We start from the raw sequence: 26,709 nt of genomic DNA on the forward strand, positions 1-26,709 counted from the left end.
TTTAATAAGGAAGCATATTACAGCAGTGCTTATGGAGGATCATCTAACAGGGTCACTTGGGTACAACTTAGAAATACTGGAGTGCAGGACTGTAGGAGAATGCGCGGAGATCTTATAGAGGTATACAAAACAACAAGGTGTATAGACAGGGTGAATACTGACAGGCTTTTTCCCAGCAGGTTGGGTCATAGGTTTAGTGTGAAAGGTGGAATATTTAAGGGGGCTCTGAGGGGGAACTTCACTTGGAGGGTAGAGTAAGTCTGGAATAAGCTACCTGTGGAATTGGTAGATGCGAGTTCAAAGAGGTGTTAGGATAGGTAAATGAATAAAAGAGGTATGGAGAACTCTGGTGCAGGTACATGGGTCAAGGCAGTAGACCAGCCCAGCATGGACTAGATAAGCCAAAGGTCCTGTGTCGGTATTGTAGTGCTCTGTAAAACTATGACTCTAAGAAAGAGACTGTCACCTTGGTAGTGCTATATTACAGTAACGCTAATAATCAACAGAAACAGATGTTTAAAGTCAAAGTTCACAGTAAATTTATTATTGAAGTACATATATGTCACCATATACTAGCCTGAAATACAAACGTTTGTAAATTTTCTTGAAGGCATTCACAGTAAATACAAGGAAACACAATAAAATCAATGAAAAATGCACTGAACAAGACAAACAACTAACGTGCAAAAGACAACAAACTGTGTAAACATAAAAATAAAATAAATAAATAAATATCAAGAACATGAGATGAAGAATCCTTGAAAGTGAGTCCATAGGTTGTGGGAACAGTTCAGTGTTGGGGTGAGTGAAGTTCTCCCTTCTGGTTCAAGAGCCTGATGGTTGAGGGGTAATAATTGTTCCTGAACTTGGTGGTGTAGATCCTGAGGCTCATGTACCTTCTTCCTGATAGCAACAGTGAGATGTCCTGAATGTGGGGGTTCTTGATGATTGGTACTGCTTCCTGTAAAAGTGCTCTTTCTAGATGTGCTCAGTGGTAGGGAGGGTTTTATCCATGATGCACTAGACTGTATCCATTACTTTTTGTAGGATTTCCTGATCAAGGGAATTAGTGTTTCCACACCAGGCCAAGTATGTGTCGAGTTGAGAGAAGAGTGGGACAATGCCGGTGGGAAATTTCATTCTTTCCAGTATCAGCTGGGCCATCCAGAGTGCAAACACCCGGAAGGGGTGGAATTTGTGCAGTGCGTACATTTAACACAGTTTCCTCATGCAGTATATAGAGGAACCTGCTTAGGAAGGAGCAATAATGGACCTCTTAGAGAACGAGGTTGGTCAAGTAGGTCAAGTTGCAGCTGGAGAGCAACTTCAGTCCTTAAACTCAATTTTATTAGTTTTGAAATAGTTATGGAAACAGATACAACAAATCCACGGGTTAAGGTCCTGAACTGGAGCAGGGCCACTTTTAAAGGCAACTCTAGTTAAAGGCAAGAGAAGAGTTAGCAAATGTAAGGCTTTTAAAAGAGTCGTAAAAAAAAAAGTCTAGGAGCAACATGTTCCTGTTAGGGTGAAGGGTAGGCATACGAAGTTGAAGGAATCTTGATGAGATATTTTGAGGTTCTTCTCAGGAAAAAGAAGGAAGCCTACAATACTTTAGGCAGCTGAGTACAAATGTGTCCCTTGCCAAATATGAAATGTTTAAGAGTAGGCTTAAAAGGGAAATCAGGAGGCCAAAATAGAGTGTGAGATAGATTTGACCAGCAAATTTGAAGGTAGCTCCAAGAAGTTCTTCAAGTTGTATTAACAGGAAAAGGGTGACTAGGGAGAGACTAGGTCCCCTTAAAGACCATCAGGGCTGCCAATGTGTGGAGCACAGGAGAAAGCCAAAATTTTTAATGTCTATTTCTCCTTAGTGTTTACTAAGTAGAATATTATGGATGCCAAAGAAATTAGGCTAATAACATGCCTTTCAAGGAAAGATTGAGCAAGCTAGGGCTTTTCACTTTGAAGTGACGGTGAATGAGAGGTAATCTACTACTAGAGGTGTATAAGGCTGAGAGGCACAGACATCAGCACACTTTTCTTGAAGCAGCAATGGCCAATACCAGAGGACATCCATTTAAGGTGAATGGAGGAAAGTTTGGAAGTTGTTGTAAGACACAGTTTTTTTTACACAGAGTGGTGAGTATCTGGAACCAAATATTGAGGGTAGTAGTAGAAGCTGATGCAGCTGAACTATCACAACCACGGCTGTTTTTAAAAGAAAAAGAAGAGATTTTGTTCAGTTAGTATGTGGATTGTATTTTCTCTGTGTCATCTCGTGGGTATGCAGTGTTCCTCAGGCTGTTGACCTTTTAGGTCTAATTTTAATATCTAATTTGTCTTTGGATTAGCTCTGGTTTTCCACTTTGTTTTGTCTTATTTGGATCATGGGGCTTTTTAAGCTCTCTTTGTATTTGTCACTTTTATTGAATTTGGGACCATTTAATTAGCATGGTATTTTCTAAGTCCTGCTCTGCAGTAGTTGTCTTTGGGGATTATTGCTTCGTCTGGACACCTATGTTGTCTGATTGGTCCCGAATTCCTACGTGCTCCAGGGTATATTTCAGGCGCACTTGCCAACCCCTCTTTGCTCTATCGTTGTGGATCCTTGTCTGGTGAAACTCAGACCAAATTCTTCTGTCTCTTGTGAGTGATTTCAATTCGACAGGATTGTGTACAGTTTGTCTGAGCTCTGGTTAGTTTTGCTGGTTAATTTCTGTAATAAATCATGTTTCATTTGAGATGCCGAAGTCTCTGTGACTCCTGCACTTGAGTTCACTAGGGAACTCTTAAGGGAACATTTAAAGGATTGGTTAGGTAGGCATATGAATATAGGAAAAAATGGGCCACGTAGGAGAGAAGGGTTGGATTGATTGTGGAGTAGGTTTATATAAGTGGGCACAACATCATGGACTGAAGAGCCCAGACCATGCTGTACTGTTCTGTGTTCCATGTTCTACATTCTAGTTAAGTGTGAGGTGATGCATTTTGGGTATTCAGATCAGGAGAGGACCAATACAGTGAATAAGTGTTGTGGAACAGAAGGACCTGGAAGACAAGAGCACATTTTGTTGAAAATGACTGTGCAGTTTGAGAGAGTCATGAAGAAAGTGTTTAGCATGCTGGTCTTCACGTGTCAGGGCACTCACTGAGTTTATCAATAGGGATCTTACGTTGCAGTTGTACACGTCATTGGTGAGACTACACTTGGGGCATTGAGTATTGTTTTGTTCACCCTTTTGCAGAAAAGACATTGTCAAGCTGGAGAAGATGCAGAAGAGATTTACAAGGATGCTGTCTGCACTAGAGTGCCTGAGTTATAGGGAGAAGTTGGCCAAGCTGGATCTTTATTCCTTGCAGTGGAGAAGAATGAGGGATGGCGTCACAGAAGTTTGAAAAATCATGAGGGATGTGGATAAGGCGGACGGTCATAGAGTTTTACCCAGGTTTGGGGAGTACAAAACTAGAGGGGTGGGGCCATGGTGATCACGGTGAATCAGTGTTGGATTGGTTCTCCAAGGTGGCCCACTTCATTGCTCTCTCAGGCTTTTGTCAGCGGCTGAGATGGCGGACCTGGTTCTCCAACGTGTATTTCTCCAGGGCACTGTGTCGAACCGGGGCTCGCATTCATCTCCCACTTCTGTTGAGCCTTCTGCTCCCTCCTCCGCACCCCAGTGAGTTTGTTCTCTGGCCATCATTTACGAACAAGCGGACAGTCAGAAAGAGCAAATCAGCAAGGGGAGAAGTCTTTGAGAGGCTTTGCCGCCTCTAACCCTTCCACATGGAGGAAGTATCTGTTCTTGGCCAATCTGATCCACAATCTGCACACCTCCTCTGCCACAGGAATGTCACCTTTTGAAGTTTTCCACGGCTACCAATCCACATTGATTGATGTAGAGGAGCCAATTCTGGAGGCACTGTCTGCCAGGGCCCCGGTTCACCATTGCTGGAATACTTGGCAGAGGACACAGAAGGACATCCTAGCTGCCAACTTCACCCACTGGTGTCAGATTAACTGCTGCTGATGCCCAGCTAGATTACTCCGGACTGGGGACCTACGTCATGCTGTCCAACTGAAATCTGCCATTCTCACCAACTCCTTCAAGCTCTCACCACAGTTCATTGGCCCTTTCAGGATTATCCATAACATCAATCCAGTCACTTACCATCTCTAGCTGCTTTTATCCCTCAGGATCACATGTACCTTCCACGTGTCCTGCATCAAGCCCATTGTCCATGGAGCACTCAACACACCTGAGTCTGCACCTCCAGAACCTAGGATGGTGGAAGGTGTTCCAGTGTACACGGTTTGCCATTTGGTGGATTCATATCGTTTTGTACAGGGTATGCAGTACCTGGTCAACTGGTAAGGGTCCAGCTTGGAGGAGAGATCTTGGATGCTGTCCAGTTATATCTGGGATCCATCACTCATCGAGAAATTTCACTGGACATACCTGGGTCATCCCGGGCCACTGGGGGTGGTCTTGGGGGAGGGGTATCCTGTCAGGCATACACGTGCAGGCTCCTCTCAGTCTCCACCCAGCTAACAGGACTCAGCTGCTGCTTGCTTCCATCTCATCACCGGCAGCCTATTTAAACCCCAGGTCTCATACACAATCCATGTTTGCCCATGCAAACCAGCCAGCCTCAGCCAGTTGCTCCCAGTCTTCAGTTAACTTGTTGCCTTATCGTGTTATCTGTTCTGTCGTGTTTTGTGGCACCATGTGGCTTGTTATTTTGCAGTTTATTATTAAAGTTATTACTCACCACTAAATCATTGCTGCTGCTCTGTTTGGGTCAAGCCTCCTATTCATTTCCTGACACATATTATCTTTATTGATTTTCAAATTAAGCTTAGTAATATTATAGCTTTTTTTCCTTATTGATCTTTTCTTCATGTTAATTATTGTCATTGTTCCATTATTCAAAACCACATCTAATGTTAAATCCTTTGTTAGATTACATTATTTTGCAAACAGAGTAAAGCAATACAATTTTTTAAATTTAGAGATACAGCACTGCAACAGGTCCTTCCAGTCCAATGAGCCTGCACTACCTAGTTACACCAATGTAACCAATTAACCATCTCTGGAATGTGGGAGGAAACTGGAGCACCTGGAGGATACCATGTGGTCACAGAGAGAACATACAACCTCCTTACAGACAGCAGTGGGAATTGAACCTGCGTCAGGTGCTGTAATAGTGTTACGCTAACTGCCAGTCTACTGTGCTGTCCCATGCTACCGTGCCATCCCTATGCAATATTCAAACTAGACAATATTCAGCAAAGTAATCAGCAACTAAAAAAATAATTTGAGAGACATTCTAGTACTTAGATGTCTCCTTATGCTCATAAGAGTAAAAAGCAAATATCATCATTGGGTTTTAATGTTCCTTTAACTTCAGTAAATCCTGTACATCATGCTAAGCTAATCACTTTGCTGGGAAAGTGACGGGGGCAGCGGGCTCTTAAGACGAGTGCCATTTCTATTTCTGAATTGTAATTTATAAGGAAACCTTTTTCTCAATGTCGTATTAATCTTCAGCTTCTCCTTGAATTTGTTCCATCACTCATTTGGGTAGTTTCTTTCATTACTGCTTACCATCTCAAGTGCATATTTATAGGCTGGATTTTGAATATCAAGTTTACATTATTAGCATATCTTAGTTGAATTTTCCCTTGTGGTCAAATTAGCATGAACAAAAATTACTGAATACATTTTTCACATATTACATTGTGACCTACTTACACCTTCAAAATCCAACATGCTCCCAAATCTACACAAGTATGGAAAAAGGAGCTTGAGCCTAAACCGATCATGATTTAACATCCAAAATATCAGAATTGTCAAATAGGAATATTTTCCTGGAGAGAGAAACATAATTTGTGTTTATTACAGGTGTCTGCCTTGCAATTTTGGAGAATAATATTTGCGAAGTATGTTAAATATACATCAGCCATTATCTTTGATCCTCTCCATGATGTATATTCCTTGGACACAGAGTCTATTCCCTATTCAGGCAACCTCCTGCTCATTATCTTCTTGCTATATGGAATTCTGACTCCACACTCTGACTAAGATTCCCTATTTTTTCCTCCATAACATTCCTCTTCCTACTCTCCAGTACCTTACTGTTTGTGCCCTACACCGAATCCCAATCGCCCACCTTGGGCTGACATTTTATTTCATTTAGAGATACAGTACAGAACGGACCCTCCCACAGTGCAGCTCCACCTGGTAAGCCACTATTTAACCCTAGCACAATCACAGGACAAATTACATTAACCAATTAACCTACTAACCAGTATGTCTTTGGAATGTGGGAGGAAATCAGAAACTCACGTGCTCATGAGAGGAGTGTACAAACTTCCTATAAAGGACACCGGAAATGAACTCTGAACCCCAACTCCCGAAGCTGTAAAAGCATCACACTAACCGCTACTAACCATTCAATTTTGCTACCATCAGCTGCCAACGCCCTAAATTCAGAAGTTCCCTTCCTAAAGTTTGACTTCTTTGGCCAAGCGCATGTCACTTTTTGTAATATGTGGATGAATGGCGTTCCTTATGTTTCAAAGGCCTTACTCAAGTCTATATAGCCCACATCTACTACCCTACCCTCATTGTACTTCTTGGTCATTTCATCATAAGAATCATTCAAAGTTCAAAGTAAGTTTTATTATCAAAATACCTATATGTCACCGTATACAACTCTGAGATTTATTTTCTTGTGGGTATACTCAACAAACCTATAGAAGAATAACTACAACAGAATACATGAAGCCTGCTCAACCAGAGTGCAGAAAACAACAAACTGTGCCAACGCGAAAAGAAGGAACAGTAATAATAAATAAGCAAAAAGAAATCAAGAGCATGAGATGAGGAGTCCTTGAAAGTGTGTCCATTGGTTATGGAACATTTCAATGATGGGGAAAGTGAAGTTGGGTGAAGTTATACCCTTTGGTTCAAGTAGCTGTTCCTGAACCTGGTGTTGTGAGTCCTGAGGCTCTTGTACCTTCTTCCTGATGGCAGCAATGAGAAGAGAGCATGTCCTGGGTGGTGGTTGCCATGTCTGTGCACAACTACATATTAGTTAAATAAAAACAGTCATGCGGGAGATGGCCTTAACTGGTGTATTCACATTGCAGTGAGAGAGAAAGAGAACAATGCCCATGTGTAGACAACAGCGCATGCACAGACAACAGATCAATACATAATGCTAAGGGGGGGGGGGGAAGTCATTGCTCTAAAAGAAATAGGTCCATACATTACACTTCTTCCTCCTTTAGATTAATGCAACATGAAACTGTATATGTACACAACATTCAATTTCCCTTTCATAAACCCATTTTCCAAATAAACATGCTTTTGCAATAACAGTTCATAACTACCTTCACAGTTCTAAAGGTTCAACCTTTTGGGTGCTGCTCTGTTTCTTTCAGTATAAGTGCCTCTGGACCTGTGGAGTGGCATCAGGTTTGGCCAGTGTCTTGTCCACGATAATGTTCTCACTATGTCTCTGGACACGTGGAGTGGAATCAGGTTTGATATGTGTCTTGTCCACGATAATGTTCTCACTATGTCTCTGGACACGTGGAGTGGAATCAGGTTTGATATGTGTCTTGTCCACGATAATGTTCTCACTATGTCTCTGGACACCTGGAGTGGTATCAGGTTTGATATGTGTCTTGCCTAAAACAACGTTCTCAGTTTCTGGTGTCACCCTGTTGTCAGTGATATCATCACTGAGCGGTAAGTCCGGTGGTTGTAATGTGTCTGTCTTATTGGATGCAATTGACTCAGGTGTGTTCTTCAGTTGAGCATCCAGTATCTGGTCCACATGATGTCTCCATGTCTGATCTCCAACATCCACTGTGTACATCAGTGGTCCAGCTCTTGTAGCTATCCTACCGGGTGTCCACTTGTCTTCTCAGTAATCACGCGCTAGGACTTCCTGTCCAATCTCGAAGCTTCTTGCTACTTCACTTGGCAACCAGGTGAACTGTTTATTCTGCACTTCCCTCTGCACATCTGGTTTCAGGAGATCTATGTGAGATCTCAGATTCCTGCTCACCAACAGCATTGCAGGTGTTTAATTTGTTGTCACATGAACAGAATTGTAATACACAAAAAGGGAGTTGTCCACCTTATGTTATAGAGAAATGTCCTCCTTGTCCATCACTTTAATAGACCTCTTGAAGGTTTGGATAAACCTTTCAGAAAACCCATTCATTGCTGGGTGGTGAGGAGCTGACTTGAAATGTCTGATGCCATTTTCCTTCATGAACAGATGGAATTCTTCTGACATGTATTGTGGCCCTTTGTTACCCATAGTTTGTTCTGGTAAACCATTTCTGGCGAAGATAGTCCTCGAGGCAGAGGCAATCTTTGTTGATGTGGTTGACTTCATTAGTATGACCTCCGGCCACTTTGAATGAACATCTGCAGCAATCAGAAACATGGAGCTCACGAATGGCCCAGCAAAGTCAATTTGTACTCTGTGCCTTGATGAAGACGGCCACTCTCACAGGCGTAATAGTGCCTGTAGGGGTGCATTTTGAACTTCTTAGCATCCCAAACAGCTTTTGGCCAAGTATTCAATCTGTTTATCTCTTCCCATCTCAAGCACCTTCTCATTAGCATTAAGCAGTTGTGACAGCCTCTAGTTAGTGCTACCATTTGGGCTGCCATTGCCTGTTGATGTCACACTGAGAGCTTTGATTGTATGCCAGGCTAATTGGATTTTTCTCAACCATTCACAGCTGAAAAGTGCTGGCCCTCCACTAAAAGCTCTAACTGGTGTGTTTGGCCTCCATACAAGACATTTTCTTTCAGTTTGTCTTTGAGAGACACTTTTTTACCTGAGTAGTGCTTTAGCATATTCTAATGGTATCTTAGACTGTTGTAGTCAGCTTCTGAAATTATAGACGAAGCTGACCCTGTATCCAGTTCCACTTTCAGTTTTACACCAGACACATCCAGATGATTTTGTGATCTGCTTCAGTTATACTCTGCAGTTCTAGGCATAAGAGTTCACCTTTGTCAGACTCTATGTTGTTTGATTCTGTTTTACATTCAGTAACTTAAACACTTGCTTAGTTTTGTGTTTGAGACTATTCACTTGGTTGTGCTTTTTATCTGCCTTGCATATTTTCTCTATGTCTGTGACACTTTCTGCAGTCACTTTCTTTGAACCAAAAGTCACTTACATCATGGGAGGAATTGTCATATCTTTACACTATTCAGGGACATTTTGTGCATTTCACATTCTAACCTTCTTTTCTGTAGTTCTGCTGCATCTTTTGCTGCAGTCTCTAACAATATTGCAATGGTCAATGCCTGTTCTAAGGCTAGGTCTCTTTAGGATAGTAGCCTCTTTTGAGTGCTTTGACTAGGCATGCCACATACAAGCCTGTCCCTTAATGCATCAGAAAGTCCATTTCTGAAGTCACATTATTGGGAAAGTCTGTGCAATTCTGCAATGTATTCAGAAAGGCTTTCGTCTTTTGACTAGTCCCTTTGGTAAAATCTAAATCTCTCAGCTATTGCCAGCAGTTTAGGGCTCAAGTGATTTTGTAATATTGGAACTATTTCATCAAACATCTTGCTTGCTGGCTTTTCAGGGGTTACTAGGTTGCATAAGAGACTGTATGTCCTACACCCATTAAGTTAAGAAGTATAAGGGCCTTCTCTTCCTCCTCTATGTTGATCATGTTACAATACAGTTCAACCGTCTCGATATACGACTCTCAGCCTCCATTAGCGCTATGAAATTTGTCAACTTTCCTGACTGAAACCATCGCCATGTTATTTTCACTTAAAATTCATCTTTCACTGTAACTCACGGTTTCTTCGACTTTCTCGCGCTGTTTAACTCTCGTTGGTTCATCTCATGATTCTTGGTGCATTTGGTGATATTTCCTGACATTCAAATCCATACTCGTGCACAACTACATATCAATTAAGTAACAGCACTCATGTGGGAGATGGCTTTAACTGGTGTATTCACATTGCAGAGAAAGAACAATGTGCATGCGTAGACAACAGCGCATGTGCAAACAACAGGTCAACACATAGTGCTAAGGGGGGGGGTGGTCATTGCTCTAAAAGAAATAGATCCATACATTACCGTGGTGGTCCCTGATGGTGGATGCTGCTTTCCTGTGACAGTGTTTCATGTCGATGCACTCAGTGGTTGGGAGGGCTTTACCCATGGTGGACTGGGCCATATCCACTACTTTTTGTAGGATTTTCCATTCAAGGGCATTAGTGTCTCCATGCCAGGCTGTGATGCAGCCAGTCAATATACTACCACTATACACCTATAAAAGTTTGTCAAAGTGTTAGATGTCTCACCAAATCTCCGCAAACTCCCAAGGAAGCAGAGGCTCTGCAATGCTTTCTATGTAATCGCTCAGGGCAGGACCTCCGAAATAATTACACCTAGGAGTTTTAAGTTGTTAATCCTCACCTTCTCCTCAAGTCTATGATCAACTCCTTTGTCTTGCTGACATTGAGTAAGAGGTTGTTGTTTTGACACCACTCAGCCAAATTTTCAATCTCCCTCCTAAACGCTTACTCATTGTCCCCTTTGCTTCGGCCAATGACAGTGGTGTTGTCAGTAAACTTAAGTATGGCATTGGAGCTGTTCTTAGCCGCACAGCTGCAAGTATAACGTGAGTAGCGCAGTGGGCTAAGCACATAGCCTTGTGGTGCATCATGCTAATCCAAACTGACTGGGATCTGCAAATTGGGAAATCAAAGATCCAGTTGCACAAGGAGGTGTTGAGACCTAGGTCTTGGAGCTTATTGATTAGTTTTGAGGGGATGATGGTATTGAATGCTGAGCTGTAGTTGATAAAAAGCATCCTGAAGTATGCATCTCTGCTGTCCAGATGCTAGAAAAACAGAATCTCCCACACGCCAAGCCATGCTAACTACCCTTAATAATCCCCCATCTTCCCAGATGCACAGTATTTATATCTTATCCCTCGGAATTCTGTCCAATAACTTACCTACCACAAATATAAGGCTTACTGGTCTATAGTTTCCAGGCAACACACACAAAATGCTGGATGAACTCAGCAGGCCAGGCAGTATCCATGGAAAAAAGTACAATTGACGTTTCAGGCTGAAACTCTTCGGCAGGACTGAAGAAAAAAAGCTGAGGAGTAGATTTATAAAGTTGGGGGAAGGGGAGAGAGAAACACCAGATGATAGCTGAAACTTGGAGGGGAAGGGATGAAGTAAAGAGCTGGGAAATTGATTGGTGAAAGAGACAGAAGGCCATGCAAGAAAGAAAAAGTGGGGTTGGAGCACCAGAGGGAGGTGATGGGTGGGCAAGGAGATAAGGTGTGGGAAGGAAAAGGGGATGGGGAATGGTGAAGGAGGGGAAAGGGGTGGAAGGCATTTCCGGAAGTTTGAGAAATTGATGTTCATGCCATCAGGTTGGAGGCTACCCAGACGGAACATAAGGTGTTGTTCCTCCAACCTGTGGCCTCATCACGATAGTGGAGGAGGCAATAGATGGATGTATCGGAATGGGACTGGGAAGTGGAATTAAAATGGGTGGCCACTGAGAGATCCCACTTTTTCTGGCAGATGGAGTGTAGATACTCGGCAAAGCAGTCTCCAAATCTAAGTCGGATCACACCAATGTACAATAGGCCACACTGGGAGCACCGAACACAGTATATGACCCCAACAGATTCACAGGTGAAATGCCGCCTCACCTGGAAGGACTGTTTAGGGCTCTGAATGGTAGTGAAGGAGGAGGAGTAGGGGCAGGTGTAGCACTTGTTCTGCTTGCAAGGGAGGGAGATCAGTGGGGAAGGATGAATGGACAAGGGAGTCACATAGGGAGTGATCCCTGCAGAAAGCAGAAAATGGGGTGAACGGGAGGATGTGCTTGGTGGTGGGATCCTGTTGGAGGTGGCGGAAGTTTCGGAGAATTATGTGCTGGACAGAGAGGCTGGTGGAGTAGTAGGTGAGGAGAAGAGGAACCCTATCCCTGGTAGGGTGGTGGGAAGATGGGGTAAAAGCAGACGTTCATGAAACAGAAGAGATGCAGTTGAGGGCAATGTTGGTGGAGGAAGGGAAGCCCCTATCTTTGAAGAAGGAGGACATCTTCGTTCTAGAATGAAAAGCCTCAGCCTGAGAGCAGGTGCGTTGGAGACGGAGGAATTAGGAGATGAGGATGGTGTTTTCACAAGTAGCAGGGTGGGACGAGGTATAGTCCAGGTAGCTGTGAGAGTTTGTAATGGACATCAGTGGATAAGCTGTCTCCAGTGATGGAAACAGTGAGATCGAGAAAGGGAAGGAAGTTGTTGGAATGGATCAGGTGAATTTGAGGACAGGGTGGAAGTTGGAGGCAAAGTGGATGAAACCAACGAGTTCAGGACGGGTACGGGAAGCAGCACCAATGCAGTCATTGATGTAGCATAGGAAAAGTGCGGGACGGTCACCAGTGTAGGCTTGGAACATAGACTGCTCCACGCAGTCGACAAACAAGCAGGCATAGCTGGGACCCATGCAAGTGTCCATGGCTACCCCTTTTGTTTCAAGGAAGTGGGAGGAGCCAAAGGAGAAATTATTTAGAGTGAGGACAAGTTCCATTCAGCAGTGGAGAGTGGTAGTGGAGGGGAGCTGGTTAGGTCTGGTGTCCAGAAAAAAATGAGGCCTTCCTGGGGGTGGGGGAAGGGATGGAGATATATGGGGCTGGACATCCATAGTGAAAATAAGATGATCAGGGGCCAGGGAACCCGAAGTCCTTGAAAAGATCAAGAGCATGTGAGGTGTCACAGATGTAGGTAGGAAGGGACTGAATTGGGGGGATAAAACAGAGTCGAAGTATGCCGATATGAGTTCAGTAGGGCAGGAACAAGCTGAGACAATGGGTCTACCTGGACAAGCTGGTTTGTGGATTTTGGGCAGGAAGCAGAAACGGGAGGTGCAGGATGCAGGAATTATGAGGTTGGTGACGGTGGATGGGAGATCCCCAGAGTCAATAAGGTTGGTGATGGTGTGGGAGACAATGGCCTGGTGTTCCTTAGTGGAGTCCTGTTCAAGGGATAAGTAAGATGAGGTGTCTGAGAGTTGGTGCTGGGTCTCAGCAAGATAGAGATCGGGATGCCAGACTACAACAGCACCTAAGTTTCCAGGTCTTTCTTCATAGCTCTTATTAAACAAAGGCATAATATTTGCTATCCTCCAGTTTGTGGCATCACACACATGGCTAACTATGATGCAAATATCTCTGCCAGGGCTCATACAATTTCTTCTCTAGCCACCCACAGTGTTCTTGGTTATACCTGGTTAGAACCAACAGAGATGCCAACCTTCCTATGTTATAAGATGCCCAGTATTTCTTATATTGTAATGTGGATGATATTCGAGACATCCTCATTAACTTTGCCGTGTTTCCATGTCTTTGTTTCTTTCTCAATGATAGAAGCACAACAGAAGTATTCATTGAGGACCATAGCCAGCTCCTGAAGCTCCACAGATAGATGACAACTTTGGTCTTTGAGGGACCCTATTCCAGTTACTCTATTTCCCTTAATAGAAAATGTATTAGCATTCTCCTTAATCTTCTCTGCCAATGCTATCTCATGCTTCCTTTCTGAGTATTTCCTTCCTGAGTATACTCATGCATTCCCTATTCTGTTTGAGCAATATACTTAATCCCAGCTGGGTGCACCTGACCTATGCCTCCTTTTTTCTGGCCAGAGTCTCAATACCCCTAGTCATCTATAATCTTGCCAATTTTGCCCATCTAACAGGAACAGGTAAACCTAAATGATGAATCATTGTTCTTTTGAATGAGGCAGAGTCTCTTTGGCACTTTTGACATAACTCATCAGGAACACGTTTTTAGACAAAATAACAGTGAAAGAAAAGTTCTAGATGATTGTGAGTATATCCAAATGGAAGTGCTGTATACATTGGGTGAAAATTTTAAGTGATCAAATACTAAAAATACCTTGTGCTGTTCACGTCCATAAGTGTGTTCTCTATTAATCCGCATTTTTATTCAGTAGAATATGGAATGAGAGACCCTGGTTTAATTCCAGCTTCAGCTGTCATTCATACTTAAGCTTCCTCCGAGTTGTTGATCTCAGCAAGCGACTTTCCTCTTCTATAACGAGAAGAGGAAAGTCGCTTGCTGGCAAGAGGTAAAAGTCAGTGGGGTGCAACCTTGGATTATAACATCCCCACTGGCTAGTTACTGAGTAGCTTTGGCAGATGTCATGTAAATGACAGGAGATGCCTATGATCTCTTCAAAGAAGCCTACATGAATGTCTGTGGAGCCATAGAAGGCAATTAAATCATGTGTAAGTAGAAGTAAGTATTTGATGTTCAGGAATAATTCATGACACTTAATTTTGGCACAAATAACCTCTGAGGAATTTTCACTCATTACCGTGTTTATCTGTTCAGAGGCAGTGCTGTTTTACAAGTCATTTTATGTGTCATTCATATCTATTACACAATGCAAACACTGGAGGCTGGTTTTACCCCTGCTTGGTCTCCAGGCCGACAGATAAATTGGTGAAAGTGCTTTGATGCCAGTGCTTCTTAACCTCTTCTCAGCAAATGAGTGAGACATCCACCAGAATGCAATGGAATTTTTAAAAATGTAAGTTAGTGTCTAGTAAAGTAACTGTCATCTGACCTCAGTTTAAATTAGAGCCCTACATGGAAATGCTGCTATGTTTTTAAAATAACCTCAGTTTTTTTTGTTTATTTTGCTGGTACAGACAGGAAAAGAAGGACTCTCTGAGATGTGCCGTACTGAACTTCCTCTTCTTTCCAAAAAATGTTCGCAGTTTCCCAATAAGACTCTTATCCCAATGGCAGGTATCATTCCTTTGAATTGCCCCCGCCACCCAGGTCATGGTCTCTTCTCGCTGATGTCATCAGGAAGAAGTACAGGAGCCTCAAGACTCACAGCACCAGTCTCAGGAACAGTTACTACTCCTCAACCATCAAGCTCTTGAACCAACTTCACTCAACTTCATTTGCCCCATTATTGAAATGTTCCCACAACTGATGGACTCTCTTTCAAGGACTCTTCATCTCATGTTTGCACTATTTATTATGTATCTATTTATTATTATTATTATAATATCTATTTGTATTTGAGCAGTTTGTTGTCTTCTGCACAATGGTTGAACACTCAAGTTGGATGGTCTTTCATTGATTCTGTTAAGGTTACTATTCTAGAAAATTTTTGAGTATGCCCACAAGAAAATGAAAAATGACTCTCAGGGTTGTATGTGGTGCCATATACGCACTTTGATAATGAATTCACTTTGAACATTGACCTTTGAATTGCGAGAAATAGATTCTACTTCCTGAAATTCTGCTTCCTAACATACTCATCTGAAGTTATTCATCCACTAGGCCCTTTACAGATGTGGCCCAAGACTCAAATCTCTGTGTAGGCCAATCTAACTCAATGACCACACCTGTCCCAAGTTAAAAACAGTGTCTGAAGTTTTACATTCTGATGCAGAGTCTTATTGCAAGGTTGAGCTTATGCCAAAATGCATTTGCTTGAAAAACTCATCCAGAAGGTGGTGCCACAGGCTTTTTGCAGAATTAGGGCGGTATCATTGATGGAAGCTACTACATCATTTCCAATCAATGCACAGAATGAACCACAACTACCATGTATTTTCCAGAGAGCATGCCCCAGCAAATGTAACCTTTTTCTTTAACAATGGATAATGACAGCACAAGAACTTGTATTCCATCTACAGTAAAAAAAATTGTAAATGTGTCATTCTAACTTAGTAATATTTGTATTGTATTTTATTGTTGATGTCCTGTCAGAAACACTGATGCTGCTAGATACTGCTATCTTTTTATAATCGATTCACTGCTATACCGTATTTCAGACTACTGTGTCCTCATGGGTGATGTCGTTGATGAGTTTTATTTCATTGTGGCATCTGGAATCCAATTCAAAGAACACAGAAACATATGTTTTGAAATCCGAAGCAGAAATTTATTAAATTCAGTTTATTCTTTTATCTTTTTCTTTGTCTGTTTTTCTCCTTCAGTTTCTGTCAGCAGCCCTCTTGCTGATCAACTGAACACATGCTTGAGTAATTTGTTGTTAATTAGCCCAATGAAGCACAAAGAAGTGAGCGGGACTGCAAAATTCTCTTCAGACATAAAGACAAAAATTGCAAATAGAACAGCTTCCTGTGTCTGCCAGAGTGATGACACTCTGAATGCAAATCAGTATAAGCTGTGCTGACAGCTGAGCTATTTCAGTGTCCTTGTTATGGCTGCTAGGCACCCCAGCTCCAAGATGTCTACAGCTGTACCATGAAGATCAGATATTTGTCCAAAAGTAGTAAGGGAATGTAATGGCGCATCCAGGGTGAAAAACATTCTGAAGTGAAAGACCAGCTGATAAAAGTACGTATGTTTACTATTACAAATATAATATCATCAGCACATGAAACAAGAAGTTTTTTTAATCAATGTCCTCAATAGTAATCAATAAATTGCTAATTGAGTGAATTATATACCTTTTCATACAAATAAAAGAGCCATGAAATACACTGACCCAGTTCAGTCACACTGTCATTTACATAATTGTTAAGCTTTTTCAAATACCCATACTCTGGCAATCATCAGAATAGCATCTCTTTACTCAGACGGGTTAGCCTGGATGCCTTGCACACCATTATCCCCATCTGTTTTCCACTTACCCCTGTGATGTACACTCATTGCATCATCTGTCATGCTGCAAGTTTGATGCCCTCTGACTATTTGCAAGGCAATATACTTGGCATACATACTGCCCCCAGTGCCAGAGAAAATAACCTTCTTGTTGCCAGCACTGTCTGCCACACTTTTCTCTGGGGCTTTTCCCTGAGTAGTCAAAATTTGGAGTTTGTGATTTTCAGACTCAGATTTAATATCATATATGGTGAAATTTGTTGTTTTGCAGCAGCAGTATATTGCAATACTTAATTTTTGAAAACTATAAATTACAATAAGAATTATATATACAGCATTAAATTAAGTAAGTAGTGCAAAAAGAGAGCAAAAAAGATAGTAAGATAATGTTCATGGGTTCATTATCCATTCAGAAATCTAATGGTGGAGGGGAATAAGCTGTTGCTGAAATGTTGAGTGTGTGTCTTCAGGCTCCTGTACTTCCTCCTTGATGATAACAATGAGAAGAAGGCATGTTCTGGCTGATGCGGGTCCTTAATGATGGACTGTATTCTGAGGCATCACCTTTTGAAGGTGTCCTCGATGCAGGGGAGGCTAGTGCCCATGATGGAGCTGACTGAGTTTACAACTTTCTGCAGCGTCGTCCGATCCTGTACAGTGGCCCTTCCACACCAAACAGTGATGCAACCAGCTAGAATGTTCTCCACTAGAAATATACGAGTCTTTGGTGATAAACCAACTCTCCACAAACTCCTAATGGTATATAGCTGCTTCTTTGTAATTGTACCAATTTCTTAAGTTCTGATGTTTTAGTATTTTTGTATATAAACATATTTTGCATGTAATAATGGAGCTCTTTCCTCTGACAGTTTCTACTTATACAGACATTCAATATAAAATACTTGCATGATTTTCTAAGGTTCTTATATATAAATAGTATTTACATAGTTTTTAATGGTAATAGTATCAACCAAGCACAATGTAGAAGGCAAGCGCCACACTAGACTAATTCAGTTGATTAAATTAATCCCTGTGATAACTCTTCCATCAGCATTAGCCTAAAACAGGGTTTATCCCAACCTTTTTTAAGTTAACTGAGGGGTCTGTGGACCCCAGTCTGGGAACCTCTGGCCTAAGAGAATGATTGCTCCTTGTTTGTGTAACTGGTTCCTTACACTTTGAGGTTGTTCCTAACACTATAGCGAGAGGATTCCAGTACAGGAGCAGGGAGGTACTACTGCAGTTGTACAAGGCCTTGGTGAGACCACACCTGGAGTATTGTGTGCAGTTTTGGTCCCCTAATCTGAGGAAAGACATCTTTGCCATAGAGGGAGTACAAAGAAGGTTCACCAGATTGATTCCTGGGATGGCAGGACTTTCATATGAAGAAAGACTGGATGAACTGGGCTTGTACTCGTTGGAATTTAGAAGATTGAGGGGGGATCTGATTGAAACGTATAAGATCCTAAAGGGATTGGACAGGCTAGATGCAGGAAGATTGTTCCCGATGTTGGGGAAGTCCAGAACGAGGGGTCACAGTTTGAGGATAGAGGGGAAGCCTTTTAGGACCGAGATTAGGAAAAACTTCTTCACACAGAGAGTGGTGAATCTGTGGAATTCTCTGCCACAGCAAACTGTTGAGGCCAGTTCATTGGCTATGTTTAAGAGGGAGTTAGATATGGCCCTTGTGGCTACGGGGGTCAGGGGGTATGGAGGGAAGGCTGGGGCGGGGTTCTGAGTTGGATGATCAGCCATGATCATAATAAATGGCGGTGCAGGCTCGAAGGGCCGAATGGCCTACTCCTGCACCTATTTTCTATGTTTCTATGTTTCTACTTCTCAATCAAATCACTGCAGAAGTTAACTTCTAGAGGTGTTCTCTATAATTAACATCTGCATCTTGTGTAGCTACTATATGGAATTAATGCCAAGAAAGTAGATTTCCATAGACATCTGGTGTGATAAACATATGCCCATGTAGATCACCCTAAAAATTCAAAAAAAAAAAAACAGGCAGGCCGAATTTAGTTCTTTAACATTCATCTTTTCAAGACATGCATAAAGACACTGGCTCCTCACTTTCTGAGGAGTTCCAAATGAAATTGAACATTACATACATTAGTGAAGGTCAAATAAAGTTTGTCCCTCATGTTGGCTTACTCACTACCTGACACAGACTTAATCTGGAACTTATGTCCTTTGTGTTTTGACCAGCTTGGTCAGTGGTGGTGATGGACAGAAGCCCATCACCACCTTCCGTGCTCTTGCTGCTTTTAGCGTGTTGTTCAACATGGTGAAGCATCCTTTCATTAGCTGATGGAAGAGCTACATGGGAAAGTTGCAGAAAAGTGGGAGGAGGGGACACAGCAATGGTCTGGATTGAATGATGGAGTGACCCCAAGGTCTGGGATGATTAGAGGGGAAATGATTGTAGCAGACAGCTCACAGTCAGTTTGAGAGGCAATGATTGGTTAAAGGAGCTCCATATTTTCCATATTGCTGACCATGGGACACTGTGACTGGAAGAAGTCATATGTAAAATGTCGATATAACATTGTAAACCCTTCACACAATGGACTGTTTATAGATTCCCAGTGAGTGAGCAGCAGTTGTCCTCTAAAGCTCTAGTTTCCACGAGCAGTGAAGGAAATGTCTGCAGCTGGGCTGGGTAATAATTAACACACTAAACAGTAATCACATATGGTAATGTCTGGATCAATTTTCTGATGGATGATATTTGACCCAGAGTTACTATTGGCCTGATCTAATCCATGGAAGATAGCCTTCATTGCCCAGATAAAGTCTAAATTTACACAAAAAATATAAAGTATATGTAAACATGTTCAACTTCTAGGCACGTTTGTTGACTTGTTACCAGAATTTAACTTGTAGTTTTTCACAGAATAGATAAGAAGCATTCAAACTTCTTTTGATAACAGGCTACGCTACTAAACTAGTTCCATGTTTACATTAATGTTGTTACTAATAGAAGCAAGCAACTGCAAACCTAAATATTTCCTTAATAGCATACCCTTAATGGAATGATACCAACTGCAGCATCTTGCCAACAACACTGCCACAATCTCCACCACCTAGAAGAACAAGAGCAGCAAACACACAGAAGTATCATCTCTCCAGTGATCTCTTCTAAGTCATGTCACTTCCTGGAAGGTAAACCGAACAGAACTCTTGTAGCAAGTTCATGACACAAGTTATTAAAAGAAAGATACCATTATTTTCTGAAGAATTTTCAGCACAATGAGTTACGCTTGCTTACCCAAATTTTGGGGATTAATTTAAAATAGAAATTCAATTCAAATTTTATTCAAAAACACAGCCAGGAGCCAGTACTGAAAGAGCAAATCAGATAAAGCAGCCCAATAAGATTCTTAAAAATCCTCTTACAAACTTTTGATAGAAAATTTATCGCACAGAAAGGAACGGTATAATTCTTCAATGAAACAGAATCCTATCTTTGCAGAAATTACATTTGATTATGGTTTCTGAGTCGCATCCCATTCTCCATGCTTTAACTGTTAGTTCTGTAATGCATCAGTCAGAATTTTCCTTTCATCTAACATCAATTTCCTCACTGATAATTCTCAGTAGTTTGTCCTAATATGGCACATAGGTTGATTGCATTACCTACAACAAAAAATGCTATAGCCCAGCTCATCCACATGAAGCACAATTGTGCAATTTGATAACAGGAAACATTCCTTGAGACATCAGGTTTAACAAATTAGCATTCAAAATATTAAGCTGACAGTACTTTTGGTCATTTACACGATGTTTGGTCACTTACAGGATTCCTGAAGAAGGGTCTCAGTCCGAAACATCAACTGTTTACTCTTCCCCATAGGTGCTGCCTGACCTGCTGAGTTCCTCCAGCATTTTGTGTGTGTTGCTTTGGATTCTCAGCATCTGCAGATTTTCTTGTGTTTGGATATCTGTGAATATGGTATTGTACTTCTCAAAATAACATTGATCTGAGTTACGAATATTTTCCATTGTTGGTTCATTCCTGTGATTGTCCATAGCTCTTTACATGGAATCAGTCTGAGGCAGAGATTGAGAATAAAATGTAGTGGTTTAGGAAATCAGGATTATGGAGCCCTTAAAAAGCTGCAGTTCTTGCTCAACTTTAAACAGGAGGTCTCTGACTGAAAAGAAACATCTTAGCTGATGGAGTATGGGATATCCATCAGCTTATTTTACTTTCATACTTCTTTCCATTTGGGAGTTCAGTTGCATTCTGATAAACTGGACATGCAACAAGCTAATGCTGAAAAGCTATAATTCACAAAGCCAATTGATTTAATTCATCATATACTCCAAGTATGGCGCTTGTTTCTGATTATTAAGACACAAGGCACACATTCCTTATTGGAAGTAGTTCACAGAATGGAGAAGCAATCATTCTGAGCTGAGGGATCTTGATGGCCAGATCTCTGGAGGAGTGATTTCCAAAGAATGATAATTTCACTAAATGGATGCCTGATGTTCTGCTGCATTGCTACTGTCAGAGGAGCTACATCCCACACGTACAACATTACATGACCTGCAGAACATCTTGGAAAGGGTGAGAATACGCTGTGGCATGGGGAATAATATTGGTTTCTGGAGTGGCATTTGAGGGCACTGAGAAGACAGCAGACTTCAGGGGATCTGAAATAAAAGACTCAGGGTCTGCATGCAAAATATATCAGCCGGATCACCTGGAGACTGCATGTCACAAATGTTTAACTGCCAACCCGTTTCACGCTAATGAGTCATTGAGGTCACTCTTCACATTGCAGTGCATTTCCATTATCCAGCTCATTCAGACCCACGTTTCCAAGGGTAAATGTTCAATTGCAACATAAAATTAAAAATGTTCACAGTCTCATACCATTTAAGTACTTCACGCAGCAATCTTGCAGCAGAACATGTAGTCATTACTGACAATTAGGAAGCATTTATTTGTACCTATGCTTGTATTTCTTCAAGTTATAACATGGGACAAATACTTAGCTGCACAATAAGGTATGTATTGTTAAACATGTGAAGCAGATCTCAGAAATCGTAAACTCTACAACTCTCCTGAAGGCAGGTTGTGATATAAGAGGACAATGTATAGCGCAGGTCAGATTTTACACAAACTTGGATTGTAACATCCTATCCTACTCTCACTGAGTTCCACCATTCACTCCCACAAAAGCACATTCACATCATGTACCTCATACAGTACTGGATTTCAGTATCTCTTCATGGAATCAAAGAATCATTATCCTGCAGAACGAGATCATTCTGCTCTACGCCAAATCTTGTAGAGTAAACCAGTCAGCCCCATTCTTCACTTCTTTCCTGTAGCTCTACAAATTATATGCCTTAAGTGCTTATCGAATTTTCTTTTAAGACTTGACTGATTCAAGTTCCGCTGCCTAATTGAGTATGAATTCCAGAACATAAACTTTCTCGGAATAATTTTGTTTCACTTACACCCCCAACAAAACTATTGCCCATCATTTTGATTAGTCTCCCATGTCCTTGAATTAAATTACACTGTCTAAATCATTCTCAATTTTTTGTACATCTGTGAAATCTCCTTTCAACTACTCCAAGTAGAACAGCAACAGCATCTCCAGTTTCAACTTAGTGTCCAGATTCCCGGAGAGTTTCCGTTAGATTGCTTGCATCATTTTTAGGACATTTAGATACTTCCTATAATGTGGAGACCAGAATTTGAGTAGTAATGTTCAGGATCGCCATTGCCAAGGATAACAAGCAACAGCAGTATTGCCCACATCCTAAATAGTAATGCTTGTAATTCTAAGAATGTCACTAAATCCATTAGAAAGAGTAAAAGTGCAGATTTTATAGGAAGAAGTGTAGTATTTCAGAGCGACAGGTCATATTACTGCAGTAGGAATATTGAGGTGAGTAGAGAGAGCATACTTTGGTAATATCATGCCAGAAAAAGATGGAGGAACTCAGCAGGTCAGACAGGAAAATGAATGGTGGATATTTCAGCCTAAGACCCTTCATCGGGACTGGAAAAAAAGGAGAGAACCTAAATGAAAAAGCGCATGAGCTGGCAGGTGATAGGTAAATCGAGGTAAAAGGGAAAAGGTGGAAGGCGGGGAATGTGGGAGAAGTGGGAACGTTGTGAGAAGTTGGGAGGTGATAAGTGAAAGAGACAAAGGGCGGAATAAAAAGAGACAAAGGGCAGTTTCTGTGAGTCTGATAGAAGAGGACAGAGGGCCATGGAATAAAGAGAAGGAGGTGGGGAACCAGAAGAGGATGTTGTGAGTGATGGACAGGTCATGAGGGAAGGGGAGGGAAAAGAGAAAGGGTAAAGGGGCCTCGGGGATAAAGGAAAACAAAACAGGGGAGTGGTTGCCAGAAGTTGGAGAAAACATTATTGACATTGTTGAACCATTTTCATTCTTCTTCCCATTCCTACATGGAGGGAGGAGAAGATGGCAGCGCGACACAGCGCGCGCAGCCGTTCCGAATTGATATCGTATCTGTGAAGTAGGATGCCGTGCACAATCCTGATTTGATAGAGACAGACGTGAAGAAGCACGGAGGAACATCTGGAGAAACTTCTGAAATGCCTGCTTCACTGCCGCTGCTACTGTGCGATCAAGAATCTCCGGAGGGAAGGACCCAAATCCTCGGCCTTGCCTGTTGCCTGTTGCTGGGGCCGGGGTCGAAGCGCTCGGCGGAGATGGTGCTCGGTGCATTGGTGTCGGGGAGCTGGTCGGAGGCTCAGAGTTTTCGGACGGACTCGGAGTCGGACTGTGGTTGGATGCTTCCGGGATGCTGCATCGGCAAGTTTGCAGTGCTGGAGGTTTACCGTCTGCGTGAGATGATGGGACTTTCGAGCGACTTTGAGACTGTACCATGCCCATGGCCTGTTCTTATCAAATTATGATATTGCTTTGCATTGTTGTAACTATATGTTACAATTATGTGGTTTTTGTCAGTTTATCAGTCTTGGTTTGTCATGTGTTTCTGTGATATCATTCTGGAAAAACATTGTATCATTTCTTAATGCATGCATTACTAAATGCCAATAAAAGAGGACTGCATATCCTCATAGTCTAATCTAGTCTATATTACATGCTTGTCCATGGTCTTCTCTACTGCCAATGGAATATGACCTGTTGATTCTCTAATCTGCTTCTAGTATCAACTTGGCAGTAGAGGAGGCCGTGGACAGATATGCAGTGTGAGAATGGGAAGTCGGATTAAAAGGCTGGCTGTTACAGAGAGCCTGCTGTTACGGTGGACTGATCAAAGGTGCTTAATGGAGCAATGCCCAAATCTGTGTAAGGTCTCACCAGGGAGAACTGGATGCAGTAAATGACACTGATGGATTTACATGCTGCCTCACGTGCAAGGAAGGATCATTTAGGGCCCTGAATGGTGGTGAGGGGGGATGTGCAGGTATAGGTGTAACATTTGGAACGGGTGCAGAGATAAGAACCTGGAAGGGGATCACTGGGGAGGAATGAGTGGACAAGAAGGTCACAGAGAGCGTGATCCATATAGAAGGTGGAGGAGAGGGGATGATGTGCCTGATGGTTGGATCCTGTTGTAGATGGTGAAAGTTGTGGAGAATGATGTGTTGGATATGGAGGCTAGTGAGATGGTCGATGAGGACTCTACCCCAGTTATGTTAGGGGCAGATGGGGTAAGAGCAGATGTACGGGAAATGGACAAGATGCAGGTGAGGGCTCCATTTCTGGCATTTTTGGGGTTTTGGTATTACTGGCATTGTTCTTTTCTGTGAGTGAGGGGGTCAGGGATTGTTATTGTGCTGTTTTTTTGCAGCAGGGGAGGAGGGATTTTGGGGCCTGCAAGTTCTGTTTCTTTTCTTTTTTGTACCAGGTGTCGGAGGAGGAATTGATGTCTTTTCTTTCATCAATACCCATGGTCTTTCTGTATTTAATGTCTATCTGGAGTAGACAAATATCAGAGTTGTATTGCATGTGCATACTTTGACAAGAAAATGAAACTTTGAACCTTTGAACCTTTGAAAAATGAGGACAACTTAGATGTCATAGAAAATCTGTCTCCAGAGGGGAGAAAGAGGGGAGAGGTGTCAGAGATGCATGCTTCGGTAACTTGGCCTAGATAGAGTTGTCATAACAGGGGCGGCAATGGTGGACCTAAATGTAAGACACAGACACTGAAGTACTAGGAACAGGACTATGTGTGACAAGAAAGCAAGGGAAGTGGGGAAGAAACAAGGCTGCACAAGACACAGGCCCTGGACAAGACTAGGATACAGGGCCTGGGCTAGGGCTAGACTAGGAAAGCGGGACCTGGACAAGGAACAAGGAACTTGGAACCTGGACAAGGACTCCAAGCTAGAGACTGGTCCAGGACCTGGAACCTGGGTCTTGACTCAGGCTCGGACCCTGGACCCAGGAGAGGACAAGACATGGCTACAGGACTGGATGTGGAACTCCTGCACAGGACAACAACACAAAGCCTTGGCTTGGACTAGATGAGGTACTTGGACGTGGCTTGGACTAGTCAAGCTACTCCTGGGTTGGGCGAGGCACAAGGACAGGATGAGACCCCAAAGCCTTGACTTGGTCTTGAGAGACAGGAATGCAGAACACAGAGCCTTGGTCTTGGGAGACAGGAATGCAGAACACAGAGCCTTGGTCTTGGAAGACAGGAATGCAGAACACCGAGCCTTGGTCTTGGGAGACAGGAACGCAGAACCCAGAGCCGGGACCCCTCCTTGGGAACAGGACGTAGGGCCGGGACTCATACACAGAATGCTGAACACGACGAGATGGTTTCCAACACAAGGTAGCGGTAAACAGCGGACCTACCTAGCGAAGGTGTGGGCACAGAGACGGTTCCCAACTCGAGGTAGCGGCAAATGGCCAGACCTACCTAGCGAAGGCATGGACACAAAGAGACAGTTCCAAACAACGGAAGACAGTTCCTTATCTAGGCAGAGCAAGGCTCTGGTCTTGCTCCGGCGGTAGAACTTGACAGCGATACAGGCGAGGATGCAGGCGAGGATGCAGGCGAGTTTGCAGGCAAGGCTTCAGAAGGAAGGGGAAGGGAACAGTCCAGCAGATGAAGCTGAACCCAGGAGCTATTTATGTAGTCAGCCTAAAGTGAGAATTATGTGCCTCAATTAAGGCACACAACAGTACAAGGGAAAACCGGAAAACCTGGAATACGGATCGATGGACCGCACCATGAACCAGAATGCAGATTTCACGGACCGAACCATGACAAGAGTTGCCTAAATTGAGGCTTGAGACAGAATCTAACAATGTAGGAAAATAACTAGAAATCCATTCAACATGCCCTCTTCATTAACTGAACCTTCTCTTGTCAAGAAGCTTGGAATTCCATAGTGAATTCTGTTGCTCATGTAAGAGTTGATACTGAACAAATTTGTTCTTGTGAATCTAATCCTTTTCTACTTACCTGTTCTGTAATCCTATGAATACTTCACAGATGCTTTTATTTCTTGGAAAAAATAAACCATAACTTTGGAGCATTTAAATTGTTGCCTCACTTTATAATAAGAAAATTAGAGACATTAAAAATGTCAAATTAAGATAATACTGTATCAAAGAGTCATTGTGAAACTGGATTAGAGCAGATATAGACTCGATGGCCAATAGGAACACCATCAAAAACGAGCTCCTTTTAATCTTTTTTCTAACTGAGATTTGAGAACAAATAATGTAAACTTGAAGTAAAAGCCAGACAATTGTGGCATTTAAATATATTTGTATTAACTGTAGGACCTTAATGAGACAAAAAAATGGTAATACTCTGGCAAACAAATCCAGCTGTCTAGTAAATTGTAGGCTTTCAAAATGAGATGCAAATTGTGCCTAAGACCCACTTGTCTAAAATTGCTATTCCCCAATGTCCATTCCAAATCTGCATAACTGCAGAGTAAATATATTCTCTTGTATCTAAGCTGCCAGCCGATGTTTAATCAAATGTATGACTTACATTTTGAGTGTGATATTT

The sequence above is a fragment of the Mobula hypostoma genome, chromosome 15 (genome assembly GCF_963921235.1).
Source record: "Mobula hypostoma chromosome 15, sMobHyp1.1, whole genome shotgun sequence".
Lineage (NCBI taxonomy): Eukaryota > Metazoa > Chordata > Chondrichthyes > Myliobatiformes > Myliobatidae > Mobula > Mobula hypostoma.